Here is a 17,811-nt window from a genome sequence, read left to right on the forward strand (position 1 = left end):
ATGTCTTTTGGTTGGATCATTTAATCCATTTACATTTAAGGTTATTATTGATATGTAGTTGTTTATTGCCATTTTCTTCTTTAAAGGTGTATTCCTTTTTTTGCTATATTCTTTTCCCACTTTGATCTGTTTACAACAGGCCCCTTAACATTTCTTGCAGCATTGGTTTGGTTGTAATAAATTCCTTGAGTTTTTTTTTTGTCTGGGAAATTTTTTATTTCTCCTTTAATTTTAATTTTTTTACTTTACCCAGCCTTGCTGGATAAAATAGTCTTGGTTGTAGGTTCTTGTTCTGCATTACTTTGAATATTTCTTGCCATTTCCTTCTGGCCACAAGTGTTTCTGTTGAGAAGTTGGATGTCATTCTTATGAGGGCTCCTTTGTAGGTGATAGCCTTTTTTTCTCTAGCAGCTTTTAATATTTTCTCTTTATCACTTAGCTTTGGTATTTTAATTATGATGTATCTTGGTGTAGATTTCTTTGGGTTTCTCTTTAATGGAGTTCTCTGTGCTTCTTGAACTTGTGAGATGATTTTCTGCCTTAATTTAGGGAAGTTTTCAGCTATGATATGATTGAACAAAGTCTCTATCCCTTGTTCTTTCTCTTCTTCTTCAGGAACCCCTATGATGCAGATGTTATTTCTCTTCATGTTGTCACTGAGCTCTCTAAGAGTTTCCTCAGATTTTTTGCGTCTCTTTTCTGTTTTTTGCTCTTCTTCCATGCCTTTGTTTAACTTGTCCTCCAACTCGCTGATTCAATTCTCATCTTCATCCATCCCATTTTTAATTCCTTCCATTGTGGTCTTCATTTCTGATATTGTATAAAATATTTGTCATCTTTGACTGATTCTTTTTTAATATTTCAATGTCCTTTTTTGTACTTTCTATTTCTTTATTGAGGTGTTCGAAATGACCATCCATTGCTGTTCTAAGATCCCTAAGTATCCTAACAATCATTATTTTAAACTCTGCATTAGGAAGTTTGTTTATTTCCATATCACTCAGTTCATTTTCTGGAGATTTCTCTTGTGGTTTCATTTGGATTGCACTTGTTTGTCTTCTCATTATGTCTGTGTGTTTGGGTGTTTTGTTTGTAGAGCTGGTTGAGTCTAGGCTAAGTGTTGTCTGCCTCCAGTTTTCAGTTGTGTTATTTCTGGGTCTTTTTGGGTTGGCATCAGCTGTTATTTGTAATTCACTTTCGGATTTGGCTTTTTAGGTTGAGCTGCTTTGAAGTCTTGATTTCTTTGATTTCTTCTCAGTTTTCTTAACATGTGGTAGTCTTGTTTGTCTCTATTTTTACTGTCTTGAGAGTATCCTTTGAAGCACAATAGTTTTTAATTTTGATGAAGTTCAACATATCTATTTTATTGTTTTGTTTTGTTTTTTGGTGGCTTATTCTCTAGGTATCATAGCTTAGAAACCATTGCCTAATTTAGTACCACAAAGATATATACCTATATTCTAAGAGTTTTATATGTTTTTGCTCTTACATTTAGATATTTGATTCATTTTGAGTTAATTTTTAAAAGTATGTGTGAGGGGTACAACTTTATTCTTTTGCCTGTGAATATCCTTTTATCTTAGCACCACTTATTGAAAAAATTATTCGTGACCCATTGAACCATGTTGGCAGTATTGTTGAAAATCAATTGTCTACATTTATGAGTTCATTTCTGCACTCAATTTTATTCCATTGATCTAGATGTCTATGCTCATGCTGTGTTACACTGTTTTGATTATTGTAGCTTTGAAATAATTTTGAGATTGAGAAGTCCGTCATCTAATTTTGTTCTTTCTTAAGATGGTTTGGCTAGTTAGGTTTTGTACTATGATATAAATTTTAGAATCAAATTTCTTGTCAATTTCTGCAAAGAAGTCTGCTAGGATTTTGATAAGTATTCTTTTGAATCTATATACTAACTTAGAAAATATTACCATCTTAACTATATTGTCTTTCAATTCATGAACGTTCTCCAGTTATTTAAGTCTTTATTGTATACTTTAATTATTTGTAGTTGTTATATACCACTCTTGGACTTTTTTTATTATATTTATTTTTAACCCTTTGAGTAGTATGAATGTTCATGTATGTCCTTGTGCCTCCTGACCATCCAGAGTATGATCATACATCTACTTCTTTAAACTTTGAGCTGGAGAATATAAAAAAGGGCAAATGCATGTCAAGACATACTACAATCATGGTAGCTCAAAGATGATGTGACAAAAGAGAAGTCAACATGCTAACTACAATTCATGAGGACTTGATGATTGAAACTGGCAAAAGTGATTACACTACTGGACAAAGCATTACCAAGCTGCTGAGTGTGGTTAGGTATAATGAGAATATGGGTTTGATTGACAAGGCTGATATGCAAATAAGATTCACAGGAAATGTAAGAAAAACGATGAAATGGTATATAAAACTTTTTTTCATGAAATTGACATTGCTGTTTTGAACTCATACATTGTGTATCAGATGAAGATTGGAATAAGACTACAGCTATATGACTTCAGACTGACGCTCATTGATCAGCTTTTGGAGAAGTTTGTGAAAGAGAGGAAATCACCCAGAGGAGGCTTACCATATCAGTAGGACACAGCTTTCATTTTCAGGGCATCACGTCCCAAAGCCACTTCCTGCAATAGCCTCAAAGGATAAACCACAATGAAAATGCTTCATATGTCAGCATACTAAGAGAAGGGAGCATAAACAGAGGGACACAAGGGTGATGTGCATTGAATGAAACAAACCATTTTGCCTGTATCCATGTTTTGAGGAATAGCACAGTTTGAAAAAATTTTAAACATAAGGAATAAATAAAAATACCTATAAAGTGTCCTAAGAATATCATCATATGTGAGTATATATTTGAGATTCTGCTAATAACAATACTTCTTTATTTACATATGGGAGGTGAGAATTGCATGAGCTAACAAAAATTTTTCTTTTAAAAATGTGTAAGGCAACATTAAAAAAAGATAAATGCATGTTCTTCTTGTTTCTATAAATTGGTTATCAAATGAACATGATTTTAAGTTAACAAAACTGTAATTGGAACTAATTTTATTTTTTGAAAAATAACTCATGCCTGGGGATCAGTGAGCATGAAAAAAACTCACTACTCAAAGGGTTAAATATTTTGTTCTTTTTGATGCTATTGTAAATAGAATTATTTTCTTGATTTTATTTTCAGGTTGTTTATTGTTAACTATAAAATACACCTGATTTTTTTATATTGATCTTGTAACCTACAGCTTTGCTGAACTTGATTATCAGCTCTAACACACACACACACACACACAAGCACACACATATATTTTGTGTGTGTGTGTGTGTGTGTGTGTGTGAATTACTTAGGATATTTTGCAAACAAGATGATATTAAATAAAGCTAGTTTTACATCCTTCTTTCCATTCTGGATGACTTTTTTTATTGTAATAAGGGACATATAGTCTTAACAGAAATATGATACATACTAGTGTTGTTCACTATAAACACAATGTTGTACAGTAGATCTCTTTCTCTTTATATTTTGCACTTCTGAAACTTTATACTTACTGAACAGAAACTCTCCATTTCTCCCTCCCCTCAGCCACTGGCAACCATGATTCTACTTTCTGCTCTTATGAGTTTGACTATTTTATATAGCACATATAAGTGGTATCATACAGTGTTTGCCTTTCTGTGACTAGCTTATTTTACTTAGCATAATGTCTTCAAGATTCATCCATGTTGTTACATATGGCAACATTTTCTTTTTTTCTAAAATGCAATTATATTCTATTTTATACATATATCACATTTTCTTTATCCACTCACTAACTGATGTATATTTAGGTTTTAATCTCCTGGCTATTGTGAACAATGCTATAGTGAACAATAAATATTTGGGTAAAAAAGAGGTGGTACATATATATAAAATGGAATATTACTTGGCCATAAAATAGAATGAAATCTTAGCATTTGTGACAGCATAAATGGGCCTAGAGGGCATTTTGCTAAGTTAAATCTAAAGAGCAAAACATATAAAAATAGTAGAACTAGACTCATAGATAATGATTGCCATGGGGACTGGGGGGGGGGGGTTGGGAAATTGGGTAAAAAGGGTGAAAGGATTAAAAAATTCAAATTGGTAGCCACAACCTCATATTGGGGATGTAAGGTATAGCATATGTAATATAGTCAATAATATTGTAATAAATATGTATGGTGCCAGTTGAGTACTTAAAATATCAGGGAGACCATTTTGTAAAGTATATATACTTCACACTAAGTAAAGTATATATTCTAACCACTATGCTGTACACCTTAAACTAATACAAAATAATATTGAATATAAACTGTAATAGAAAGATAAAATAAATAAAATGAAAAAATAAAAAACAACTACATAAACAAAATTATAAGACTGTTGATAGGTATATGATGTATAAAGATGTAAATTGCTTTAGGTGGAGAACACACAATACAATATAGAGATGATGTATTATATAATTGTACACCTAAAAACTATATAATTTTTTCAACTAATGTCACCCTAATAAATTCAATAAATATTTTTAAATGATGTAAATTATATGACAATAAAAGCACAAGAGAGGGAGAAGGAAAGAGAGCTATACAGGAAAAAAATTTTTGAGTACTATTAAAATTAAGTTGGTATTTTTTTTTTTTTGTATTTTTCTGAAGCTGGAAATGGGGAGGCAGACAGATTCCCGCATGCGCTGGACCGGGATCCACCTGGCACGCCCACCAGGGGCTGATGCTCTGCCCATCCGGGGCGTCGCTCTGTTGCAACCAGAGCCACTCTAGCACCTGAGGCAGAGGCCATGGAGCCATCCCCAGTGCCTGGGCCATCTTTGCTCCAATGGAGCCTTGCTGCGGGAGGGGAAGAGAGAGACAGAGAGGAAGGAGAGGGGGAGGGGTGGAGAAGCAGATGGGCGCTTCTCCTGTGTGCCCTGGCTGGGAATCAAACCCGGGACCCCTTGCACACCAGGCCGACGCTCTACCACTGAGCCAACTGGTCAGGGCCCAAATAAGTTGGTATTAATCCAAACTAGATTACTATAAAAAAATGTTAATGGTAATGTCCAGGGCAACTACTGAGAAATTAATTTTAAAAAATAGTAAAATAAATAACAAGAGTATTAAGAGTACACTAAACATATCTATTATTTATTTATTTATTTATTTATTTGTTTGCTTATTTTATAGAGACACAGAGAGAGTCAGAGAGAGGGATAGATAGGGACAGACAGACAAGAATGGAGAGGTGAGAAGCATCAATTATCAGTTTTTCATTGTGACATCTTAGTTGTTCATTGATTGCTTTCTCATATGTGCCTTGACCGTGGGCCTTCAGCAGATCAAGTAATTTCTTTTTTTTTTTTGTATTTTACCAAAGCTGGAAACGGGGAGAGACAGTCAGACAGACTCCCGCATGCGCCCGACCGGGATCCACCAGGCACGCCCACCAGGGGGCGACACTCTGCCCACCAGGGGGCGATGCTCTGCCCCTCCGGGGCATTGCTCTGTTGCGACCAGAGCCACTCTAGCACCTGGGGCAGAGGCCAAGGAGCCATCCCCAGCACCTGGGCCATCTTTGCTCCAATGGAGCCTTGCTGCAGTAGGGGAAGAGAGAGACAGAGAGGAAGGAGAGGGGGAGGGGTGGAGAAGCAGATGGGCGCTTCTCCTGTGTGCCCTGGCTGGGAATCAAACCCAGGACCCCTTGCACGCCAGGCCGACGCTCTACCACTGAGCCAACCGGCCAGGGCCAGATCAAGTAATTTCTTGCTTGAGCTAGCACCTTGGGTCCAAGCTAGTGAGCTTTTGCTCAAATCAGACAAGCCCACGCTCCAACTGGTGACCTCAGGGTCTCGAACCTGGGCCCTCCGCATCCCAGGCCAATGCTCTAGCCACTGCGCCCCCTCCTGGTCAGGATCTATTTTATATTTAAAAGATAGTAATAGAGGCATAGAGGATTGAAAAAAAAACAACAAATTGTAAAGTGGCAAACATAATCTTACCTTATTAGAAATTATAATAAATGTAAATGGATTAATATCTCCAATTTAAAGACAGAAATTGGCAAAATAGAATGAGAAGCATGACCAAATTATATGCTGTCTACAAAAGCACAGGAGCAATATTAGGTTGAGAGGAAATGCATGAGAGAAGATTTACAAAGTAAATACAAATAATAACTAAAAGAGAATTCTACTAATAACAGATAAAGCAAGACTAATATCAAACAAAACAGACTGCTTGGTAATGATTTATTGGATATGACACCAAAACTACAAGCAACAACAACAACAAATAAGTGGAACTACATCAAACTAAAAAGCTTCTGTATAGCAAAGGAAACAATCAACAAAGGGAACCTATGGAATGGGAAAAACTGTGGGAGAAAATAGTGCAAACTGTGTATTTGATAAGGACTTAATAAGCAAAATATATAAAAAAAACTTCAGTAACTCAATAGCAGAAAAAAACTCAATTAAAATAGGCAAAAGACTTGAATAAACATTTCTCTAAAGACAGAATACAAATGGCAAACAGGTACATGAAAAGATGATCAATATCAGTAATTATCAGGGAAACTAGATATCATTTCACACTTGTTAATATAAACATTATCCCAAGCTACTCTTTTCCCTACCCACAAAAAAGTAGAACACTTAAAATGAGTATTTGGTAGAATGTGAATAAATTAGAAACCATATGTATTGCTGGTGGTGCAATTGTTTATTGGGGAGGATCTAAAAGAGTTTCTCTTTCACTGCTCATAGTTATACAGAGCTGGGCTAGGTTTACTCATAATCACAGAAATGCTCTTTATACTATGTAATTGAGGAGCATTAATAGGTTCTGCTACCTCCAAACCTCTTTCTTACCAGCTTGCCACCATTAGACCTCATATCATTACAGCCCATTACTAACAATAAGAGCACGAACATCTGGGCACTGACTAGAGGCTCTAGTTGAAAGTTCACAATATCAAAAAGTATTCATTAAAACACTTATTTGCTATTAGATAAACTGCTTGTCTGACACCTTGGTCCTTGAGATGATAAGACAGCAAATAAATACCAAGATGCGGAAGGGAGTCACACATAGCAGGTCTAAGCTTGCATACCCCAGGGTATTAAGGCAAAAGTAGCAAAGTCAGGTGGAAAAACAGTAGATGACGCTTGTAATTTAAAACCCAACCTCAAATTTATTCCAAATGACTTTGTGATACTAATTAAATTGCATACGTTTTTTAGTCTCACAAACTTTATTGGTAAAATGCATCAAATAATCATGTAGGGCTGTTGTGAGGATGAAATATATATGATGTTGCCTAGTATATTAACTGGCAAAGAGAAAATGACAGTAGTTAATTTCAGTTGGATCTGAAGGTCCAGATCTAATAAGTAAATACACCATAGCAGGTAAAGTGAGGACAGGGAAGTGTCTGTGATTGAGGGAAGGCTGTGTCATCACTTTTTATTTGGAATGTATGCTCCCAAATGGCCAGAACCGCACCATCTAATTTATTGCTGAGTCACGGTGCTAATGCAGGAAGGAACTGATACACAAATAGATGTCCTATAAAATATTTGGATCCTATAAAATATTTTTTGTTCCTTATACTTCCAAGACAGAGATTGCACCATCTCCTTCAGTAATCATTTAGGCATTCAACTACTCTGTTAGGGATGACTTCCCAACAGCTTTCCTAACTGCCTCTGCTTGCAGCTAGGAACCATTTCATCTTAGCCAATTCTCAGTGCAGCGCTTCTGTGGAGATTTTACTAGAAAGGTGTGCTTCTGGCTTAGCTGTTGTTAATGTTGAGCTCCTTTAATAATTAATATCAGATCTCATTCCAACCAAGCTGACAGTCTCTTCTCTCTTCTTGCTTTTTAATTGGCACCTAGTGAGCTGCAAACTGCACAGTGCAAATGAGTTAAATACCAGGTTTTGGCTGACATTTTCTTGTTGATAATATTCAACAACTCAGCCTTAGGAATGTTCTGGGAAGAAATGCAGACAGTGTTGATTGAAGGGACAAAACTATTCTCATAATCCCCCACTCTCCCACCAACATCTTTGTAGTTACACATTCAAAGGGTAGGAGACAATGATCCCTAAGTGAAAAGGTAGAGGTTTATTATTGACACTGTAAACAGTCAAGATTGCACATTTCTAAGGCAGGCCTGGCATACTGGTGCTTCTCCAACAATGATAAAAATTGGCTATACAAGGGTCAGCCAAATGCTAATTTAATATTAATCTGAGTACCAGGGCTAGCCATGCCACCTCCTAGAAGCAAAGTTAGATGAAGACTGAATGAATTGTGGAGAACTGTGACAATCCTGTCAACAACTAAATGTCATAGACATAGCCAAGAAGAATGTAGTGTTTGAAACAGAGAAAAAAAAGTTTCAGAAGCAGGAATTTCTCATGTGTGCCTGTGTGTGTGCCCAATATACCTAAATTGTATCCCCTGTGTGCTGAGAGAACTAAGTGGCTGTTGAGAAAAAGATGACAACATTTCAAAGTCAAGAAGATACTTAAAGATTTAAAAAAAAAATCAGTTTGAATGTAATCTCGTCTTTCATTTTTAAACTTTGTATTTTAGGCGATTGTCCCAGTAAACATGAATTTTCAAAGTGGAAAGTTGTAGGTTTTCATGTGGTTCATTAGCCACAGAGGCTGATGATTCGTGTTTAACACAGGGACTATCACACAGAAAGAATCTATGGAAAAAATACCTTTGAGCAATTAATTTGTATGTCACACAAAATAGAAATTATTTCTGTGAAGACTGCCTAGCATAGGTTAAAAGAAATATGCTCCCACTGATTCCCTTGGAATAAAGGAATTAAATAAAATTTTTACCTAATGAATGAAAAGTGAAAGGGAAAATCAGCTGTCATGTAGATGAAGAGGTACAAGTAGAAAAACATATAGTTTTTGTGAGTTAGAAAAAAACAACTTTCATATTCATGTATTCATAGCATATATACATTTTTTTCTCAGAAGTTATTCTTAACACCTGCATCAGTAAATTTTGCTGTGAGACTATATGACTCTAAAACCTCAGTGACTTTCAATCCTACACATTCTTTTCTTGCACGTTACATTTTGGTGCCCGCGGGTCCCTGTGTCTTCTTGTTCTGGGGATCGTGGTAGAAGGAGTAGCCTCTAGTGCAATGAAGGGAAATAGCTGGAAAGTTGGGGAGAACTTCTGGTGTCTCTCAAATCTTCTGCTCAGAAATGGTGTATGTCACATTCACTCCCATTTTTTGGTCAAAGCATGTCATGTGGCTAAGCCTAAAGTCAATGAAGAGGCAATATATAATGTTCCCATTCAGGTACGGGGAGTCCCAGCTCCAGAGCCAAGGGTTAGGATCACCAGATAAAATGCCAGACTTGCAGTTAAGTTTGAGTTTTAGTAAAAAACAAGTTTTTGGTATAAGTATGTCCCAAAGATTGCACAGAGCATTTTTATATTGTAATGTTATTTGCTGAAATATAGGTAGTTGACATACCAAGCAGGGAAGAGTAATCCTACAGAGAAAGGGATACTGAATCATTGGGAACAATAATACAGTCTACCATTAAACCTCTGTATTGTGATACATTTTAATTAATTGATAATTAATTAAATTATCAGTTCAGGGTGTCAGCTTGCTATGCTCTGCTCCATGAACTTTCCTCTGTACTAATGTAATTTAATGCCACCTGGTTTCCTATTAATGACAAAATTACAATGATCTTGAATTTAGCTCCCTAGAACTGTTTATACTCATTCTCTCCGAGGTCCGCAAACAAATTTGTCACATGTAAACCGAGGCAGCACCCATCATATTCTTTCCTCCCTTCATTAACTCCCACTTACTGACCCCCTGTTACTTGAATGAGTCTCAGCACCACTTCTCTGCCAGTGCCTACCCTGAGGATACAGTGTACGAAGAGGGCTGGCTCTCAATTTCCCCCAAAGCCATTGTACCTCCGAGCAGCAGGCTGGAGTTGGGTTTCAGAGAACAATGGGAGAACTATCCTCTCCTGGCTCTGTGCCCCAGGAAGCTGGCCCAGGGCAGCTCGAAATATGCCCTGGGTTCCATAGAGTCTTTCATGAGAACTTATTTACCCATGTCTGCCTCGGCTCTTCTAACTGTAGTGTTTACAACTCAGTCCTGAGAACTTTGGGCTCACCTGTCTGCACTGGAGCCTGTGGATATTTTGCATGGGCCACACCCATGGTATCCTTGCTCTGCCCATGTTTCCTGTACCCTAGGAAACACACTCTCTGTTCCTCATTTTTTTACACCTTCTGCCTGTGTTTGTCTTTCCCATGCTTTTCCTGGCTTCCAGGAGGTCAAGGATATTGATTCCTTTGCCTGGCAGGTTTTATTCCACCCCCCCACATTGTAGTGAACTTCATGGTTGATTTCCCAGTATCGATTCTACTTGCTCCTCAGTGAAAAGCAGTAATGTGATGGGAAATTGAACCTAGGGTAATCCAATCTATGTTGCCTGTGGTGGGTTTTATGACAATGTGGGCAATGTGATACAAGAGACTTTTGCTAGAAGCTGCTGGAAAAGGTCTTTCTTGGTCTTAAGGGAAAATGACGGGAAGTTCTCTCTCCAGTTTGAACAAGGAGGCACATAGTGGTAAATGGTATCATCATACAGTCAAGGGGGGAGTCAGAGAGAGAAAGAAGTCAACACTTGTGGCTAATGGAGCAGGGGGAAAACAAAACCTGTGTCTTCCATGACATCACTTAATCTGTGGCTCATTCAACTTTGAGGTCCACCCTACTTCCAGATGCCTGATCGTCATCTAACAAATGTACTTGCAGTTCAAATCATTTTTGTTTTTTCATTCCTTACAACTGAAAGCCCCCTGACTAGTACATTTTTACCTCTGCCTTATCTCTTGTCAACTCCTGCATAAATGTCATGGTTGAGTTTAAGTATAAAGTTTTAAGATTGCTTGAATCTGGGTCAGAACCCTGTATCTCTGCTCTCATGACTTTAAGATCAGTGCCTTGCTTATAATGGTCTGTGTCACCTGCTAGAATGTAATCATAAAAGGGCAGGAAATATAATATTTCTGTCTTGTCTACTAGTGTATCCCTGCAGACTTCCAGCCACAGAGTAGACACTAATTAAAGGCTTGCTGCAAGAAGGGGCCCCAGGGCTCACTCTTTGCTGTGCTCAGTCTTATCACATTTAGCTATTTAGGCTCAGTGTGCCTTCCCTGTGAGGTTTCTGGCTTTGGTTGGTGATGACTGTGTTGCTTGCTCTTTATTGAGTCCAATATGGTTTCTGGCTCTTATTGTAAGGAGTATCCCCCATTCTCCACCAATGCATCCAGCTAATTCTTCTAGGTTGCCTGGCTATTGACTTTCCTCGTATTCCAATCATCTGTGTGACATCTGGTGACATCTGGTCAGCCTAGTACCATTTTCCTGTTTCAGCCTTTAACTGTTCTCTTTCCTCAGCCTCTGTTAAAAGCCAAGGTGTTTGTCAAGTTTATTACTTCTGAGGTAATTTCAAAATATGAAATAAATAATGCATTTTATAAGGGTTTATCTCTTCTTTTAAGTCTAAAGAAGGGGCAGTGAACTAGTGAGGTCACCAAAGTCCAGCCTCAGGGGCTGGAAGTTGTTGGAGCATTTCATCAAGCAGTAGTGCATTCTTTTCACACTGTCCAGATACAAAATTGAAGCCATAGTTGAAAACAAAAATACAAAAAGCAAAAACCAGAAGTTAGCTTGACTCTTTTTCTCACACATGGAAATTAAAAGGAGCTTCACTGTGACAGACTGTCAGATAATCTTTAGTGAGATGAATAGTGTGACAAACTGGTGTGCATTTTTTCTGAGCTCACTCTATGATCATTGTAATAGAGTTGTTGGAATGGTATTGTGAGAACACATATCCATTAGATTCCTTTCTGAGGAAAATTATATGAAAAAGAAATATATGAAAATATTTGTAATTCCTATCAAGCATGGAAATTTAAGTAATAAGATATATTCAGGGCTTTTATTTTAAGTAATAAGATATATACCCAGGGAGAAAAATAAAAGTTGTTTTGATCATACATTCATTTAGGTCAATAATAACTTTTAGCTTCTGTCCATGCCTTCTATGTATCAGAGCTTAACTTACATTATCTATAAGGTTTCTGTTAACTTTTCATTAGTTACTAAACAAAAGTAGAGAGAATCTTACATTGAACTGCTCCATATCCAGCACTTAGCTTCAACCATTAGTTTCAACCATTGGCCTGTCTTGCTTAATGGATATTCCTCCCCAACTTTCTTTCTTCTTTTATTTAATTATGTCAGCAAGAAAGGCACTATTGTTAGCCTCACTTAGAATGGGAAATGAGGTTCTGAGAGGTCTAAGGACATCCCGGATACACAGGGAAGACCCTGGCAAAGCCAGAATTAAGTCAAGGTCTGGGTTACGTCAGAGCCACAGCCTACACTGCTTCTCAGCAAAGGTACCAGATGTGGATGGCAATCATGTGCCAATTTACCAATGTCTTAAATGAATCAATAAATCAATTAACTAGTGTTTGTTGAGCTCTGATTTTATACCCACATTGTGCTCGTGACAATAGGGGGAAAATTTAAAAAGTAGATTCATTAGAAAGTAGGTTCCACAATGGCAGTAATTTTTAAACAGCTTTAATGAGATATAATTTAAATGCTATAAAATTCACCATTTCAAGTGTCTGATTTAATGAGTTTAAGTGTACTTGCAGAGTTGCACTACCATTGATGATTACAGAGTTGCATTGTCATTTTTGAATATTTAAATCTGCTTTATTCCCAGTGCCTGGAATATTATATGTTTCATAAATATTTGTTGAATAAGTGAATAAAATGTAAGATTTAAGAAACTTACTGTGTAGTTGGATAGATAAGATACATACATATTAACAGAAAAAAAGACAGTCTATAATAACATACTAAATTTATTCATTTATTCATTCAGAAGATACTTATTGATGTCTAACCTGCTCCAGGTGAAATTGCTGTTGAAAGTTTTATTCTCATCCTGGAAATAACCTAACAGACTAAAAAATAATGATTTGTATACGTTATTATCATTAAATATACTCAGTCTTTTAATATCTATGTAAAGAATGTCAGTATTGTTTGACTTTACAAAAATTTCTTGCTTTTGGTAAGAAACAAAGAAAACAGGATACACATTTGTAGTACATGGTCTGGAGTCCCTATTCTAAAATAAGAGACACTAATAGAACACTATCTACATCAGAAAGGTTTTTCTAGATATTGGATTAATATGGGAAAATACTTCTAAAAACAGAAATCATAATTTGAAATTTAAAGTCATGAGGTAGATATGAATTCTCAGTCATACCAAGAGCCACAGTTTTCAAAATTTAATTTCAGCTTATAAATAAAATAAAATGTGATCAGTTTTGTAGTAAATAAAATTTGGAAGCATCTGTTGCATTTCCTAGAGTGAAGAGAAAGTAGTTAAAAACTGTGTGATAATGTTTCTGAGGAATATAAGCATATGCTAAAGGTAATTCTTTTAAAAAAATATGTTGGTGATTGATATCAGACTAAAGCTTATTGATCTTTGACATTTGAACAGAAGTCTGATCATTAACAATCTGGAGGTATTTTAATTTTATTGTGTAGTGAATGGTTGTGAAACAATAGATGAAAAGAAGCAAGAAGAACAAAAAAGAAGAAACCAAACTTCTCATTTTATAAAATTCAAAGTTCATTTAGATTAGACTTTGAGTAATGGTTTGGCTTTACATTCATTAGAGAAGATCTAAGATAGGCTTTCATGTTTATGCACCTACCTACACACTAGACCTTTAAGAAAGTTCTGATCCTCAAACGTACATTTCTGTGGGCTTCTAAACAATCATTTACTATGGAAACTACTCCAACTAACATTGTTAGATACTTCTTTGTGTCTGAGGAAGTAGCAAGTATGTCTGTACTTTGTCTGTTTTTTATCTGACTCCATTAGTTTAAAAATGTTCAGACAATATCTAAACCTTAGGAATTTCAGCAATAAATAGAGCCGTGTCTATGGCATAGAGCAGAGAGATATGATTTCATTCTGTTGAAGAACTCTCACTCAATTTGTATGATTAAACATGGCAGCAGAGGCTCTGATGTGCCATGGTGATGGCAACACAAGAAAGCTGTGTTGTGGGTGATTGATTATCTGGGTTCCTGGAATATTGGTCCTGGGACCAACACCACAGCCAGGAAAGGTCAGGTCCCTATGATAGTTTGAGATGACACTTTTTGAAATTGCTAGACTATGCACACCCTTTTTTCCCAAGTAATTCTCTACTAAGTGTGTGCACTTGAAATAATCTATCTTTGGGAACTAGCCATCTTTTGACCATCAGTTGCTAAAGCCTTCCTGTGCAATCAAGGGAGACCATGTTATCTTAAATTATACTATGTCATCGTTTCTTATGGCTGAGTAGTATTCCACTGTATATACGTATCACATCTTCTTTATCCAATCCTCTATTTAAGGGCATTTTGCCTGTTTCCATGTCTTGGCCATTGCAAATAATGATGCAATGAACATGGGGCTGCATGTGTCTTTACGTACCAGTGTTTTTGAGTTTTGGAGTTATATACCCAGTAGAGGGAATGCTGGGTCATATGGTAGTTCTATTCTTAATTTTTTAAGGAACCAGCATGCTTTCTCCCATAATGGTTGTACTAATTTACATTCCCACCAACAGTGAATGAGAGTTACAGCCTCTCCAACACTTGTTATTACCTGTCTTGTTGATAATAGCTAATCTAACAGGTGTGAAGTGGTATCTCATTGTAGTTTTGATTTGCATTTCTCTAATAGCTAATGAAGATGAGCATCTTTTCATATATCTATTGGCCATTTGTATTTCTTCCTGGGAGAAGTGTCTGTTCATGTCCTCTTCCCATTTTTTTATTGGATTGTTTGCATGTTTGTTGCTGAGTTTTGTGAGTTCTTTATATTTTTTGGATATTAAACTCTTATCTGAACTGTTGTTTGCAAATATCATCTCCCATTTGGTTGGCTTTTTGTTTTGTTGTCAGTTTCTTTTGCTGTGCAAAAGCTTCTTAGTTTGATATAGTCCCATTCATTTATCTTTGCCTTTACTTCCCTTGCCTTTGGGGTCAAATCCATAAAATGTTCTCTGTGGCTAAGGTTCATGAGTTTAGTACCTATGTTTTCTTCTATGTAAATTTATGTTTCAGGTCTTATATTTAGGTCTTCGATCTATTTTGAATTAAGTTTTATGCAAGGGGACAAACTGTAATCATTTCATTCTTTTGCATGTAGCTTTCCAATTTTTCCAGCACCATTTATAATATTAAAGAGGCTTTCTTTTTTCCATTGTGTGTTTTTGGCTACTTTATCAAAGATGATTTGCACATATATATGTAGTTTTATTTCTGGGCTCTTGATTCTGTTCCATTGAACTGTGTATCTATTGTTCTGCCAATATCATGCAGTTTTAATTATCTTGGCTCTGTAGTATAATTTAAAATCAGGTATTATAATACCTCCAGCTTTGTTTTTTTCTTTGCTCAAGATTACATTGGTTATTCGGGGTTTTTTATGGTTCCATACAAATCTGATGATTTTTTATTCAACTTCTTTAAAAAATGACATTGGAATTTTGATGGAAATTGCATTAAATTTATATATTGCTTTGGGTAATATGGCAATTTTAACTATATTCATCCTATCCAAGATCATGGAATATTTTTCCATTTCATCGTGTCTTTTTTCGATTTCCTTTAGTAATGCTTTGTAGTTTTCAGTATATAGGTCTTTTACATTCTTTGTTATGTTTATTCCTAGGTATATTATTATTTTATTTTTGCAACTGTAAAAGGGATTGTTGTTTTTTTAGTTCATTTTCTGAAGTTTCATTATTGGTGTATATGAAAGCAATAGATTTCTGTATATTAATTTTATATTCTGCAATCTTACTGTATTGGTTTATTGTTTCTAATAGTCTTTCTGTGGAGTCTTTGGGTTTTCTATGTACAGGATCATGTCATCTGCAAAAAGTGAAACCTTTACTTCTTTTTTCTCAATATGAATGCCTTTTATTTCTTTCTCTTGTCTGATTGCGCTGGCTAGAACTTCCAACACTATGTTGAATAGGAATGGAGAAAGTGGGCAGCTTTGTCTTGTTCCTGATTTTACAGGAAAAGTTTGCAGTGTTTTACCATTTAGTATGTTGTTAGCTGATGGTTTGTCATATATGACCTTTATTATGTTTAGGTATTTTCCTTCCATACCCATTTTATTGAGTATTCTAAACATAAAATTATGTCTTATTTTATTGAATGCCTTTTCTGCATCTATTTGATAGGATCATATAGTTTTTGTTCTTTGTTTTGTTGATATGGTGTATTACATTTATCGTTTTGTGTATGTTGTTCCATCCTTGTGCTTCTGGGATGAACCTCACTTGATTATGATGTATTATTTTTTAATGTGTTGTTGTATTTGATTTGCTAGTATTTTGTTTAGAATTTTTGCATCTGTATTCATTAGAGATATTGGTCTGTAGTTTTTTTTTTGTATTGTCTTTGCCAGGTTTTGATACAAGGGTTATGTTGGCCTCATAAAATGTGTTGGAAGTATTGCTTCTTTTTCAATTTTTTGGAAGACTTTCAGAAGGATAGGAACCAAATTCTCTTTGAGTGTTTGGTAGAATTCACTAGTGTAGCCATCTGGCCCCAAATTTTTATTTTTGGGGTGGTTTTGATGGTTGTTTCCATTTCCTCCTTGCTTATGGGTCTATTTAGGCTTTCCACTTCTTCATGATTCAGTCTAGGAAGATTGTATAGTTCTAGGAATTTAACCATTTCTTCTAGATTGCTAAATTTGGTGGCAAATAGTGTTTCATAGTATTCTACACTGATCCTTTTTATATCTATGATATATGTGGTAATTTCTCTTTTTTCATTTTGGATTTTGTTTTTCTTAGTCCTTTCTCTTTTTTCCTTAGTGAGTCTTGCCAGGGGTTTGTCAATTTTGTATATCTTTTCAAAGAACCAGCTCTTAGTTATATTAATTTTTTGTATAGTTTTTCTGTTCTCTATTTCATTTATTTCTGCTCTAGTTTTTATTATTTCCTTTCTTTTGCTGGTTTTGGGCTGTCTTTGTTCTTCTTTTTCTAGTTCATTAAGATATGATGTTAAGTTGTTTACTTTGGCTCTCTCTTGTTTTTTGATATAAGCCTATAATGATATGAACTTCCCTCTCATTACTGCTTTTGTTGCACCTCAGAGATTCTGATATGTCATGTTGCTATTTTTGTTTTTCTGATATGTCTTTTAATCTCTGCTTTTGTTTATTCTTTGACCCAGTTTTTAGAAGTATGTTGTTTAATTTGCACATTTTTTGTTTTTTTTTTTCATTTTTTTTTTACTTCTTTTTTGCTGTTGAATTCTAGTTTCAAAGCCTTATGGTCAGAGAGTATGTTTGGTATAATTTCAGTCTTTCTGAATTTGTTGATGTTAGTTTTGTGACCCAACATATGTTCTATTCTTGAGAATATTCCATGAACACTGGAGAAAATATATATGCTGATGTTTTGGGGTGAAGGATCTTTTTGGGGTCACCTAGAAGAGCAGTAATCTCATTCATAAGGGCTATTATCTGGTGACTTAATTACCTCCCAAAGGCTCCACCCCCTAATACCATTCCTTTCATAATCAGGTTTCAACATGTGAATTTTAGAGAGACACAAACATTTAGACCATAACACTCAATTTATT

Source organism: Saccopteryx leptura, chromosome 1, assembly GCF_036850995.1.
Source record: "Saccopteryx leptura isolate mSacLep1 chromosome 1, mSacLep1_pri_phased_curated, whole genome shotgun sequence".
NCBI classification, from domain to species: Eukaryota; Metazoa; Chordata; class Mammalia; order Chiroptera; family Emballonuridae; genus Saccopteryx; species Saccopteryx leptura.